General features: G+C 32.5%; 2 non-coding genes across 2 annotated transcripts; one reads left to right on the top strand and one right to left on the bottom strand.

Annotated features, from left to right (window-relative positions):
- The first annotated feature begins 1421 nt into the window (after positions 1 to 1421).
- LOC122404296 lies at positions 1422 to 1541 on the top strand. The gene has a single exon (XR_006259702.1). It is a non-coding gene; the product is annotated as a 5S ribosomal RNA (ribosomal RNA).
- A 7247-nt stretch (positions 1542 to 8788) lies between these two features.
- LOC122404295 lies at positions 8789 to 8908 on the bottom strand. The gene has a single exon (XR_006259701.1). It is a non-coding gene; the product is annotated as a 5S ribosomal RNA (ribosomal RNA).
- Positions 8909 to 12844: the final 3936 nt, after the last annotated feature.

The raw sequence follows: 12844 nt of genomic DNA, 5'->3' as shown, positions 1-12844 counted from the left end.
GAAAAAAATTGAAGAAGGTGTGAAATTTTTCGAGAAAATTAAAAAATTTCAAGTCGTTTTGGAAAAATTATTTTCAGTTGCCGGGGTCAATTACTATAATTTTTTATGTTTATACTATAAAACACTTTTTTCGACAACGCTCATTCCATGCTGGAAAGTTAAGCAGCGTTGGGTGCATTTTATTTATAATACTTCTTTATTGTTTTTGTAATTGGGTACTACTAGCCATTTAACACAAAATTTCATAAAATATCAATATTTATTGATGTAGGAAGAATAATCAATGATTTATAATTTTGGTTAATGTATTATTTTTTATTAATTTTACATAATTACTTTTCACAGATTATTTTTCAATTTTTCATAGTGATTTAAATTTGCAAGTGGTAATATAAAATATAGAAATGTAACAAAGTAGTAGAAAATAAATACTAGAAAACATGAAAATTGAAACTTATGTATAACTTAATAATAATTTCCTTTCCCCATTAAAGGATTGATAGTTGAATTTATAAAATTAGAATCTAAAATTCGCAACAATTTAACAGTTAGAACTTTGGATTTTGTATTTAGGATTTCGATTTTCGAATTTAGTATTTAGAAATTAGAATTTACAAATTGGATGCATTATGCAATTGAACAAAATGGAAAATTTAAAAATTAATGTAAAATTCAACGCGAATTAAGGCTATCGAAAAGTATCAATCGGACGCTCATAAGTTCATAAAGAATTGATTCATTTTTAAGAGTCGAAGATACTATTAATTCATATTCGCTTTTATAGTTAATTTTTCGACTAGAATCTTAGGTGTTACGATCAATGGTGATATAATATTATGTTTTTTAAATTAATCGCTTCTATGTATTCATTATATTCAGATGAAATTCTATTAGTTAACAACAATAGTGTTGCAATTTGTTAACATATTATTAATCGAAGTTCTGGTTTCAATAGTATTGGTTTGCACAGAGAAATAATTTATACAATTAGTATTGTCATTCGTTGCATCTTCACTATTAAAGTTTAAGCAACAAGTAAATACTAGTAGAAAAGTTGAATTCTTCAGTTTACAGTTTACAGTTTATGAAACTTTGATAGGAGATAGACGTTATAAAACAAAGGTACATTTGATGTTGGTATATTGAATATTATATCAACATAGTGTTAATACATTGTATACGGGATACTCTTCTCTTTATTATTATAGAAAAATGTCCCATAGAAAAGTATTTTCTTTTTCCTCGTAGTGTAAGAATTTCTAAATAAAAATAAATGTTTTCATTCTGAAAAATAAAGGTGATTTTCATAATTTTGAAACTTTTAAAATCTTGAAAACACTTAAGGAACAACAAATGAATACTACAGAAAAGTTGTATTCCTCTGTTCAAAATGAAAACTATTTATATGAAACAATTTTTTCGACAACGCTCATACCACGCTGGAAAACACCGGTTCTCGTCCGATCACCGAAGTTAAGCAGCATTGGGCGCATTCAGTACTTGGATGGGTGACCGCTTGGGAACAGTGCGTAGCGTTGGCACTTTTTTTTTCTTTTTTTTATTTATAATATTTCTTTATTGGTTTTGTAATTGGGCACTACCAGTCTTTTAACACAAAATTTCATAAAATATAAATATTTATTATCGTTGGAAGAATAATTAATGAATTATTTAGAATTCTGATTAATGTATTATTTTTTATTAATTTTACACAATTCTTTTTTATTGATTATTTTTTAATTTTGATTTGCAATTCTTGAAATTGGTATTCTTGATTTTCATTTTACTTTGGCCTCTAAAATCTTCCATTAAAATTTTTCCCAGAGGATTTTACCGAGGAAGCTTAGGCGGCTGATAGGTCTGTAGTTGTTTGGGTTAGTGCGAACTTTTCATGGTTTGGGGAAAGGTATGATTTTTGTGATTTTCTCTGCTTTGGGGACATAGGCCAGGTTATAGGTTTCTCTGAGGATGTAGTATAGTTGTAAAATCATTCTATTAGGTAGGTTTTTCTGTTGAATTGCGATGATTTTGTCGTATTTGTTGAGTTTGAGGACTATTTGCGGGGTGATGTACTCCGGGTTGAGTGGGGTTTAAATTGACTTTCTTAGCTTTCTGTACAAATACAAAATGGAATTTTACTGGAATATTTTACAGGGAGCTTATAAAATTAAAAATTTGGAGTATTTGAAAGAATCAGATTGAACTACAGTGGACATCTCCGAATACAAATACGTTGCTTCATTTGATTGCTCAAGGCGATGGTCGCTACAAGAATGTTCTTTTCTTCTCGCCTGAGGAGGATGCCTTCGCCAGGGTGACTGTTTGTTTACGACAGCCCTGCTCTTAACCCTTTACACTCCTATGTCGAGTATGACGATTAATCAGTTTTTATCTCAGGAGCCCCTTTGTCGAGTCCCACTCGACATTTTTTCATGTCCAAATAAATAGATGTCGCGCACACATTATCGACGCTCTTACCGGCCTGGTTTATTATTACTATTACTATTAAGCAGGAGAAAACTTACCTAACTTGCATCAACCTGTACAGAGTTTCAAAACTGTATAACCGTCACCCTCTAAATATTTACAACGAGTGAAAGGCGCGAAATAAATGAGGACTTTGACAGTAGTGATAGCGATGACTATATGCAACAAGTAGATCTTTAGTCCAATATAGTCGAGGAAGAGGATAATAGAAATGATCTTGCTAGTGGTATCGCGGAAGTCAATGTAAGTCAAGATTCCGATGCAGACTCGGAAACATATTTCCATCGTAGGCGTAAACGAGCGAGGAAACCTTCCAGCAGTAGCGAGGATAGCAATTCCAGCAATAATCAAACTGGAAACGTAATACCGGACACACAGTAACACATAATGATAGTTACATTTGTGATTACAATTTTTCTATCGGACAAAGAAATGTTGGACCAAGAATCCCGTCGTCATGTACTACGTCCATTGAATATTTCAAGCTCTTCTTTACCGAACAATTGATTAGAAAAATTGTTGACGAGACAAATGCACACGCAGAAAAAATAATTTCGGAAAGAGTGATGAGGCCATTTTCACTTTGGAACGACCGGAAAGATATATCACTGAAGCTGAAATGAACAAGTTTCTGGGAGTGATAGTAAACATGGGACTTGTAACATTACCAGATATGCAGTCATATTGGTCTCGAGCGTTCGATACAAGAATTCCATTTTTTGCTAAAATGTTCAAAAGAAAAAGGTATTTACAAATTTGTTGGCCTCTTCATCTGGAAACAATATCAACATCAGATCGAAGCATAAAGACAAGAAGAAGGAAAATAAGTAACTATTTGAGTTACCTAAATTAAAAATTTATGGAATATTTTGGTCCTGGTGAAAACATTTGTGTCGATGAATCAACAGTAGCTTTTAAGGGGAAAATTTCCTTTATTACTTCTAACAAAATTATATTTAGTTACAGGGGCCAATTACAATCATTTTTGGTCAATATATATAACCACGAAATCCTACGCACTTTCGAGAAAAAAATTCCTAATCGAAAATGTAATTTATGGCCAGAAATGTTGTCCGAAAATTTCATGCGGATCTTTAAAATGTCATAACTTGTGAACGGATTGAAGGATTTTAATTTTCAAAAATGCAAACGACGCGTATTTTAATCAAGAATACGTAGAAATCGCAAAAATATGCAAAAAGTTGATCCTTGACCCCGCAAAATGAGAAAAACCCCATAAAAATGGTCCAATCTTCAAACAGCCATAACTCCTACAATAGTGAATATATTTCAATGAAACTTTTTTTCTGAAGTAGAGCTCATAGGTACCTACAAAAAAGTACTAAACAAAATTTCCGTAGGACGTCGAACAAATTTGTTAAAAATGAAAAACGAATTTTTAAGAAAAATTGACAAGTGCCTAAATTTTTCGGCGAAAAAAAATTTCAAATCGTTTTAAAAGAATTATTTTTAACTGGGGAGATTTATTACAATCATTTTTGGTGAATAGACATACCCTCGAAATCCTAACCATTTTCGAGAAAAAAATTCCTCATCGAAAATATAATTTCAGGCTAGAAAAGTCACTCTTTGGAACGTCATAACTTTTGAATGGATTGAAGGATTTTAATGTTCCACGCGGCAAACAACGTGTATTTAGATGAAGAATATGTAAAAATTGCAAAAATATGCAAAAAGTTGATCCTTGACCCCGCAAAATGAGAAAAACCCCATAAAAATGGTCCAATCTTCAAACAGCCATAACTCCTACAATAGTGAATATATTTCAATGAAACTTTTTTCTGAAGTTGAGCTCATAGGTACCTACAAAAAAGTATTGGCCAACTTTTTTGTAGGGCGTCAAACAAAATTATTAAAAATGAAAAACGAATTTTTAAGAAAAATCGACAGGGCGTAGGTGCCTAAATTTTTCAGCGAAAAAAAAAAATTTCAAATCGTTCTAAAAAAATTATTTTCAGTTGCGGGAGTCAATTGCAATCATTTTTGGTGAATATATATACCTCCGAAATCCTACGCACTTTTGAGAAAAAAATTCGAGAATGTGTGAAATTTTTCAACAAAATTAAAAAATTTCAAACCATTCTGAAAAAATTATTTTCGGTTGCAGGGGTCGATTACAATAATTTTTGGTCATTACACATTCCCCCGAAATCTTGGGCATTTCGGGGAAAAAAATTCAGTACGGGTGGAACTTTAAACGTTAATAATTTCTTAACGAAGCCTCCATCAACAAATTGGTATTCTTGTATTTTTCCCGATTTTGTCCTCTAGAAGTAGTGCAAGCCTACAGTGCTTCATTAAAATCAAAGTTAGAACGGCTACTACCATAATGGATGTGCGCGCAAGATGTAAATCATCAAAATCTGCAAAACTGTAGGAGGCAATTTTAAAAAATCGCATACCAATGGATTTGGAATAAAATGCTCGTCATTTTTTATCCTTATGAAAATTTCAATAAAATGAAAAATTAAGTTAATAAATTTTTTTTTGTTATAAACAAATTGTATTTTTTTTAATTTTTTAACACCATGTTATTCTACATAAGAAACCATCAACCTCGCCCATTAACAATTTTTTTGTATGTCTTTCCGTTTTCAAGATAGCCGTTTCGAGCCAAAACTTCAAGGGGTGGTTTCACCCCTTAAACTCGAGTTACCGCAGCTAAAAAAAAATACGTGTCGATTATTTTTGGCTGCTTTATAAGTGTACAAAGTTTCATCAAAATCGAAGCCGAACCGTTCGCGATGGTTCCTTGTTAGTAAATGCGTATATTTTATATAAAGAAAAAACAAAAGACCAAGGAACAAAACCTGTAGCCCACAAAAAATTTCGCGAAAAAATTTTGTCGATGCTTACTCGTGATTGTCGTGCTCCAAATATGAAATTGGGGAGGCCTGGAACACATGATAAACACGATCGCTTACAATGGAAAGCCTCGTTTCATTTTCGTACATCCCGAAGGTAAAAAACACAAAGACTGTGCAGTTTGCAGAAAAACCTGAAAATTACCTGGAGGAAGAAGAGAAACCACCTATTTTTGTGAAACGCGCGAAAGAAAACCAGGGTTGCATCCTGGAAGTTGTTTCAAAAGATATCATACATTAATTCATGGGGCCACAAATGATACAGAATGCAATTTTGCCGGAATTGTCATAAGTGGCATCAGAGGCGAGAAATAAATATTTTCGCCTGTATAGACAAGGTTATAGTAGAAAGTGTCACAGGAAGCTATGTAATCTTGATGTCATAAACACACTCCTACTTCTGATTCCTTTCTAACAAGTTTAAGGCAACCTCGTAGAAAAAAAAACAATGCCGTTTCAGAGAGAAAGCCTTAAGATTTATTTTCCTCTTTTGTACCTATGACTTGCACGGACGAAAGCTAAACCGAGTATGATGAGGATGAAGAAGCCTGAAGAAGAATACTTAGGACACATTGCCTGACGCGAATCAATTTTATCAATTGAAATATATTACTTATACATTTTTTTTTATTAAAATGTTTCTTGATGTATTTTGCATTGCAATTCCATTTTACTTCGTTTGAAAATGGTTTCCATGTTAAATACCCCACTGTACGACCTTGTACCGCTGAAGAATAAAGACTTCGTCCTGAAGGATCCGGCCACGTAACCTTCTGGTAAGAAATCACATCCGGGTAGCCCCATCTGGGGAGTTGAGTGCCAGATCAATCAGGCCAATCAGGCCCATCATAATGCTCCGCCACTATATGGACTCGATTTCGAGTATACAAGAACCGAGTATCCTTACTCGAGGAGCTCAGTTTTCCTAAAAACTCTCGAAACGACATTGCCAAGGAGGCACCAAGAGGGACATCCGGAGTCTTCCTCTGGGACAGGACGTATGGACAAAGTCAGAACTCGTATCGTCAACAGAATTCGTTGCATCTCGATCAGAAGAACACGGTTTCTCACGAACTTGGACATTTGAACTTTCATACCGGACGCGAACAAGAAAACTTTACCTGTTAAATTTGAACATTATTAACAATATCACCTTGCAATCGAACTGCAATAGTAACGTTTCTTGGTTATTGTGATATATCTGTTATTGTTATTGTTTTTGTAAATCAATAAGAAATCGAAAAACCACTGATCGACTCGCACTTATTATTTTAACAAGCGCCAATCGGCCACTGGGGCTTTTTGGAAGACTATTTGCGACGGAAATATTCCATAAAAATTACTGAATTTTCACAATTCGTCGTCCGTCGAGCAACTGAGAATAATAACATGAAATTATCCACGCGTTGTATCGAAGAATCGTTATACAAGACACGTACATACGTCAAGCTGTCAGTATCCAAGTGTGCATAATTATTCAGTCACAGGCTGCGCCTCGTGGAACATAATGTAATTGGAAACTCGTGCGTATTAGAACGAAGTAGACATTAACGCGTCCCATACGATCCATTATTCGTATTCCGAAGAAAGAATTCCTGACCAGAGGCCTTAATGGCCGTTTTCCTTGGCGATGGAAATATAGAACGCCAACCGAGATTCTATGAATCGTCAAGATGTACTATGCGGATCTTTTGCATAGAAATAGTACGCGATTATCTGTACGCGCGAGAACATCATCACGGTTACGTAGCAAACGCAAGGACAAAGCGAAACGAAAATGACAACAACGTCTCTCCTATCGCGTGGACTTTCTCACAGTGCCGTAGCTAGATCGTAAATTTTATAAATATTAAATTCGAAATTCGACATCTGTTCTATATTTTATATTACCACTTGCAAATTTAAATCACTATGAAAAATTGGTGAAGCTTCAAGTGCAATGGCTGTACAATTATTAAAAGAAGATACGAATATACGAATAAGTAAGTGGACAGCACGAATGACCCTTAAACAAGATGATTTTAGAAGTATTAAGAAGAAAAAGAAGCCAATGTTATCAAAGAAAAATATTAAACTTCGTTTGGAATTTGCCAAAAAGTATCAAAAGTGGACAACTACTGAATGGGAACGGGTTATTTGGTCTGACGAGACCAAAATTAACAGAATTTGTTCAGATGGGCATGTCTTGGTGCTGGATTCGTAAAAATGAAAGGCTTAAACCACGACATGTGAAGCAAACGGTAAAGCATGGCGGCGGATCCCTAATGTTTTGGAGGCGCCTAACAGAATTTGGTGTTGGATCACTGCACCAAATTAATAGCATCATGAATCAGTATATGTACAAAGATATTTTACAAGATCATCTCACAGATGCTGTTGAAAATATGCCATTCGAAGAAGAAAATGTAATTATCATGCATGATCGAGACCCTAAGTACACTGCTAAAAGAGTAAAAAATTGGCTCGATACTAAAAAATTTTCTGTTTTGGATTGGCCTGCACAGAGCCCCGATCTCAACCCCATAGAGAATCTATGGGGGTTACTGAAAAGACGACTTCGGGATTCATATGACTCCCAACCAACTTCAATCACGAATTTGCATAACAGAATTCAAGAACAGTGGGGAACAAATATCTCCAGATTATTGTAAAAAGTTAATAGAAAGTGTGTCAAAGAGAATTAGTGCAGTTTTTTAAGCAAAAGGGTTGTGAACGAAATATTAAAAATAAATAATATATTAAATATTGTCAAATATTGGACGTGGTGCAAAACTGAGTAAATCTATTGTTCGTATTATTCATAAACAACAAGATGTTAATTACTGAAAGACTTTCTTATGTTGCTTCTAACTGCGATAAAAATAATTATAATGTTTATTTTTTGTTATTCTTTTATATTCCTAGTAATGAATAATTTATGCAAAACTTGTGGTCATTGGTTCACTTATGCTCCTTACTGTATGTATAATGCATCTAAATTGTAAATTTTAAGTTCTAAATACTAAATTCGAAATTCGAAATCCTAAATACTAAATCCTAAGTTCTAACTGTCAAATTAATGCGAATTTTAGATGTAATTTTATAAATTGAACAATTTTTAATGAGGGTCTTTTAATGGGGAATGGAAATTATTATTAAGTTAAACGCAAGTCTCCATTTTCTCCATTCTACTATTTTGTTATATTTCTATATTTTTTATTACTAGTTGCAAATCAAAATTAAAAAATAATCAATAAAAAAGAATTGTGTAAAATTAATAAAAAATAATACATTAATCAAATTCTAAATAATTCATTAATTATGCTTCCAACGATAATAAATATTTATATTTTATGAAATTTTGTGTTAAAAGACTAGTAGTACCCAATTACAAAACCAATAAAGAAATATTATAAATAAAAAAAAGAAAAAAAAACTGCCAACGCTACGGACTGTTCCCAAGCGGTCACCCATCCAAGTACTAAATGCGCCCAACGCTGCTTAACTTCGGTGATCGGACGAGAACCGGTGTTTTCCAGCGTGGTATGAGCGTTGTCGAAGAAATTATTTCATATAAATAGTTTTCATTTTGAACAGAGGAATACAACTTTTCTGTAGTATTCATTTGTTGTTCCTTAAGTGTTTTCAAGATTTCAAAAGTTTCAAAATTATGAAAATCACCTTTATTTTTCAGAATGAAAACATTTATTTTTATTTAGAAATTCTTACACTTCGAGGAAAAAGAAAATACTTTTCTATGGGACATTTTTCTATAATAATAAAGAGAAGAGTATCCCGTATACAATGTATTAACACTATGTTGATATAATATTCAATATACCAACATCAAATGTACCTTTGTTTTATAACGTCTATCTCCTATCAAAGTTTCATAAACTGTAAACTGTAAACTGAAGAATTCAACTTTTCTATAGTATTTACTTGTTGCTTAAACTTTAATAGTGAAGATGCAACGAATGACAATACTAATCGTATAAATTAGTTCTCTGTGCAAACCAATACTATTGTAACCAGAACTTCGATTAATAATATGATAACAAATTGCAACACTATTGTTGTTAACTAATAGAATTTCATCTGAATATAATGAATACATAGAAGCGATTAATTTAAAAAACATAATATTATATCACCATTGATCGTAACACCTAAGATTCTAGTCGAAAAATTAACTATAAAAGCGAATATGAATTAATAGTATCTTCGACTCTTAAAAATGAATCAATTCTTTATGAACTTATGAGCGTCCGATTGATACTTTTTGATAGCCTTAATTCGCGTTGAATTTTCCATTAATTTTTAAATTTTCCATTTTGTTCAATTGCATAATGCATCCAAATTGTAAATTCTAATTTCTAAATACTAAATTCGAAATTCGAAATCCTAAATACAAAATCCAAAGTTCTAACTGTTAAATTGTTGCGAATTTTAGATTCTAATTTTATAAATTCAACTATCAATCCTTTAATGGGGAAAGGAAATTATTATTAAGTTATACATAAGTTTCAATTTTCATGTTTTCTAGTATTTATTTTCTACTACTTTGTTACATTTCTATATTTTATATTACCACTTGCAAATTTAAATCACTATGAAAAATTAAAAAATAATCTGTAAAAAGTAATTGTGTAAAATTAATAAAAAATAATACATTAACCAAAATTATAAATAATTGATTGATTATTCTTCCTACATCAATAAATATTGATATTTTATGAAATTTTGTGTTAAAGGGCTAGTAGTACCCAATTACAAAAACAATAAAGAAGTATTATAAATAAAATGCACCCAACGCTGCTTAACTTTCCGGCATGGAATCAGCGTTGTCCAAAAAAGTGTTTTATAGTATAAACATCAAAAATTATAGTAATTGACCCCGGCAACTGAAAATAATTTTTCCAAAACGACTTGAAATTTTTTAATTTTCTCGAAAAATTTCACACCTTCTTGAATTTTTTTCTCGAAAGTAGGCAGGATTTCGAGGGTATGTCTAATAACTAAAAATGATTGAAATTAACTCACGCAATAGAAAATAATTTTTCCAGAACGATTTGAAATCTCTTTTTTCGCCGAATTTACGCACCCTGTCGATCTTTCTTAAAAATTCATTTTCATTTTTAATCAATTTGTTTGACGTTCTACGAAAAAGTTGTCTAATACTTTTTTGTAGGTACCCATGGGCTCTGATTTAGAAAAAAATTTCAATGAAATACCTTTACTATTGTAGGAGTTATGGCCGTTTGAAAATTGGACCAGTTTTAGGGGGTTTTTTCTCACTTTATTGGGTCAAGGAACAACTTTTTCAATATTGTTAGCATTTCTACATATTCTCCACTAAAATATGCGTTGTTTGCATTTTGAAAAATTAAATTCCTCCAATCCGTTCAGGAGTTATTAAACAACCAATTATATGGTATGAAAAAGCATTGTAAATAATGGATTTAGGTGAAATTCATTGAAGTAGTCTACTTATATGTCAAGATTTAATCGATAAACGTTTGACGATCGGTGCAAAACAATAGAACCGGTTCATTTTTAACGCACTTCAAGGGTTTCTGTTGGAATTTTTTTAGTAAACTCGGGAATTCTTAGTTAATTGATACGACGCCACGTGGCAGCTATCTTAATGAACAAGAGCAAGGTGCAATTTCAGCGTACAGAGAGCAAAAAATGGGGATACGTGAAATCGCACGTAAACTCGGCCGATCTCATAAAGTTGTACTGAATTTTTTACGCGATCCTACTAAGTATGGGAAAAATAAGAAAGGGGGACCTAAGAAGAAGTTATCCCCTCGTACTGAAAGGCAAATTGCTAAAGTTGCGAGCAATTCGTTAAAAAGCTGTAAACAAATTGCGAAGGAACGTGATCTCGGCGTTTCTCGTTGGACTGTCCAACGTGTCCTTAAACATAATTCAAACATTATAAGACAAAAAATGATGTCCGCACCTACACTTCTGAAACGTCAGAAAATAGCCAGGCTTGACGACGCGCGAGAAAACATGAGCAGAAATTGGAATAATGTAAGTTAAGTTTAGACATTCGTAAATCGGGATTTTAGCTTCATATTCAATATTCTTTACTCAACTTAGGTTATTTTCTCTGACGAAAAAAAATTCAATTTGGACGGTCCGGATGGATTTGATTCATATTGGAGGGAGCTTCGTAAAGAACAAAAATACTTTTCGAAACGTAATTTCGGTGGAGGGACACTTATCGTGTGGGGTGCATTCTGCTCCTGTGGCAAGCTCGGATTAGCTTTTCCAACTACACGAATTAATAGCGCGGAGTATATTGGATTAATCCAAAATCATTTATTGCCTTTTATTCGTGCGAACAATCACATTTCATGGACTTATCAACAAGATAATGCTCCGATCCATAATATCCGACAAACCACAGTTTAAAACGTTTGATGTCAATGTATCAAAATGGCCTGCATGCTCCCCGGACCAAAATCCAATTGAAAACCTATGGGGTATCATGGTACAGCATATTTATGGAAATAATCGACAATTTTCGAACATTTCGGAGCTAAAAACAGCAGTTATCGAAGCGTGGAATCAAATTAGCGAAGAAACTTTGAAAAAACTCATTACAAGTGCGAACAATCGTATTTTTGAATTAATACATAAAAAAGGAGGTCCCACTCATTATCGAAACTGCTCGCTTTAATAAACTGAATTAGAAATTTAACCCTTTATAGCCATTTAACCTTATTATCACGTTCCAAATACATTGGTGCTATAGTTATGCACCATTGCAATATTTCATTTATTATTATACTTCGTGTTAAATAAATGTTATTTTTCTATTTTTTCCATTGATTATAATTTTTTTCTAGTCCTTTTCACGTGGTATTATTAACATTTAGAAATCATTAGTTACAACTACAAAACTCTTGAAAATTATAGTGGTGCTATAGTTATGCTCCACAGTGTACTTTTTCCCGGTACTGTATGTAATTTCACAACTGAATAGGTTACTTTGCAGGTATAGGAAACAATGAAATTTACTGTTATGCTGTTATATCGAACCCGCGTTTCCGCACGAGATAAGTTTAAATAACGATTAATTTCAACAGAAACAGATAATTCAAATTTAATCATACACGTAAATGATAGTAAAAATTCATCCAATTTATGAGCTTCGTTCAATTTATACGTTGCAAATAAAAATAAAGGTGCAATTTCCGGAAAGAATTGCATTCAGATAGAATTGGAGACTTATTTGAAAGAAATGTATCTACCTCGATAAAGAAATCCAGTTATGTATTGGAAAGAGAACAATAAAAAATATCCATTAGAAAATATTTATGCATTATGGCAACGTTAGTTCCAGCTGAGCAAATTTTCCCAGAAACTAGTGAATTAACATCTAAGAAAAGAAATGTGTTAAGAGACAACATAATAAAATACTGTTTGTAAATAATATTTTGTGATGTGTATATGCGTGTAATATTTGTAAGTCATGA

Source organism: Colletes gigas, unplaced genomic scaffold (genome assembly GCF_013123115.1).
Source record: "Colletes gigas isolate AHSC1104 unplaced genomic scaffold, ASM1312311v1 Colletes_gigas_Sc00159, whole genome shotgun sequence".
NCBI classification, from domain to species: domain Eukaryota; kingdom Metazoa; phylum Arthropoda; class Insecta; order Hymenoptera; family Colletidae; genus Colletes; species Colletes gigas.
Note: the sequence above shows the minus strand (reverse complement) of the source record. Positions and strands in the feature narration are given on the sequence as shown.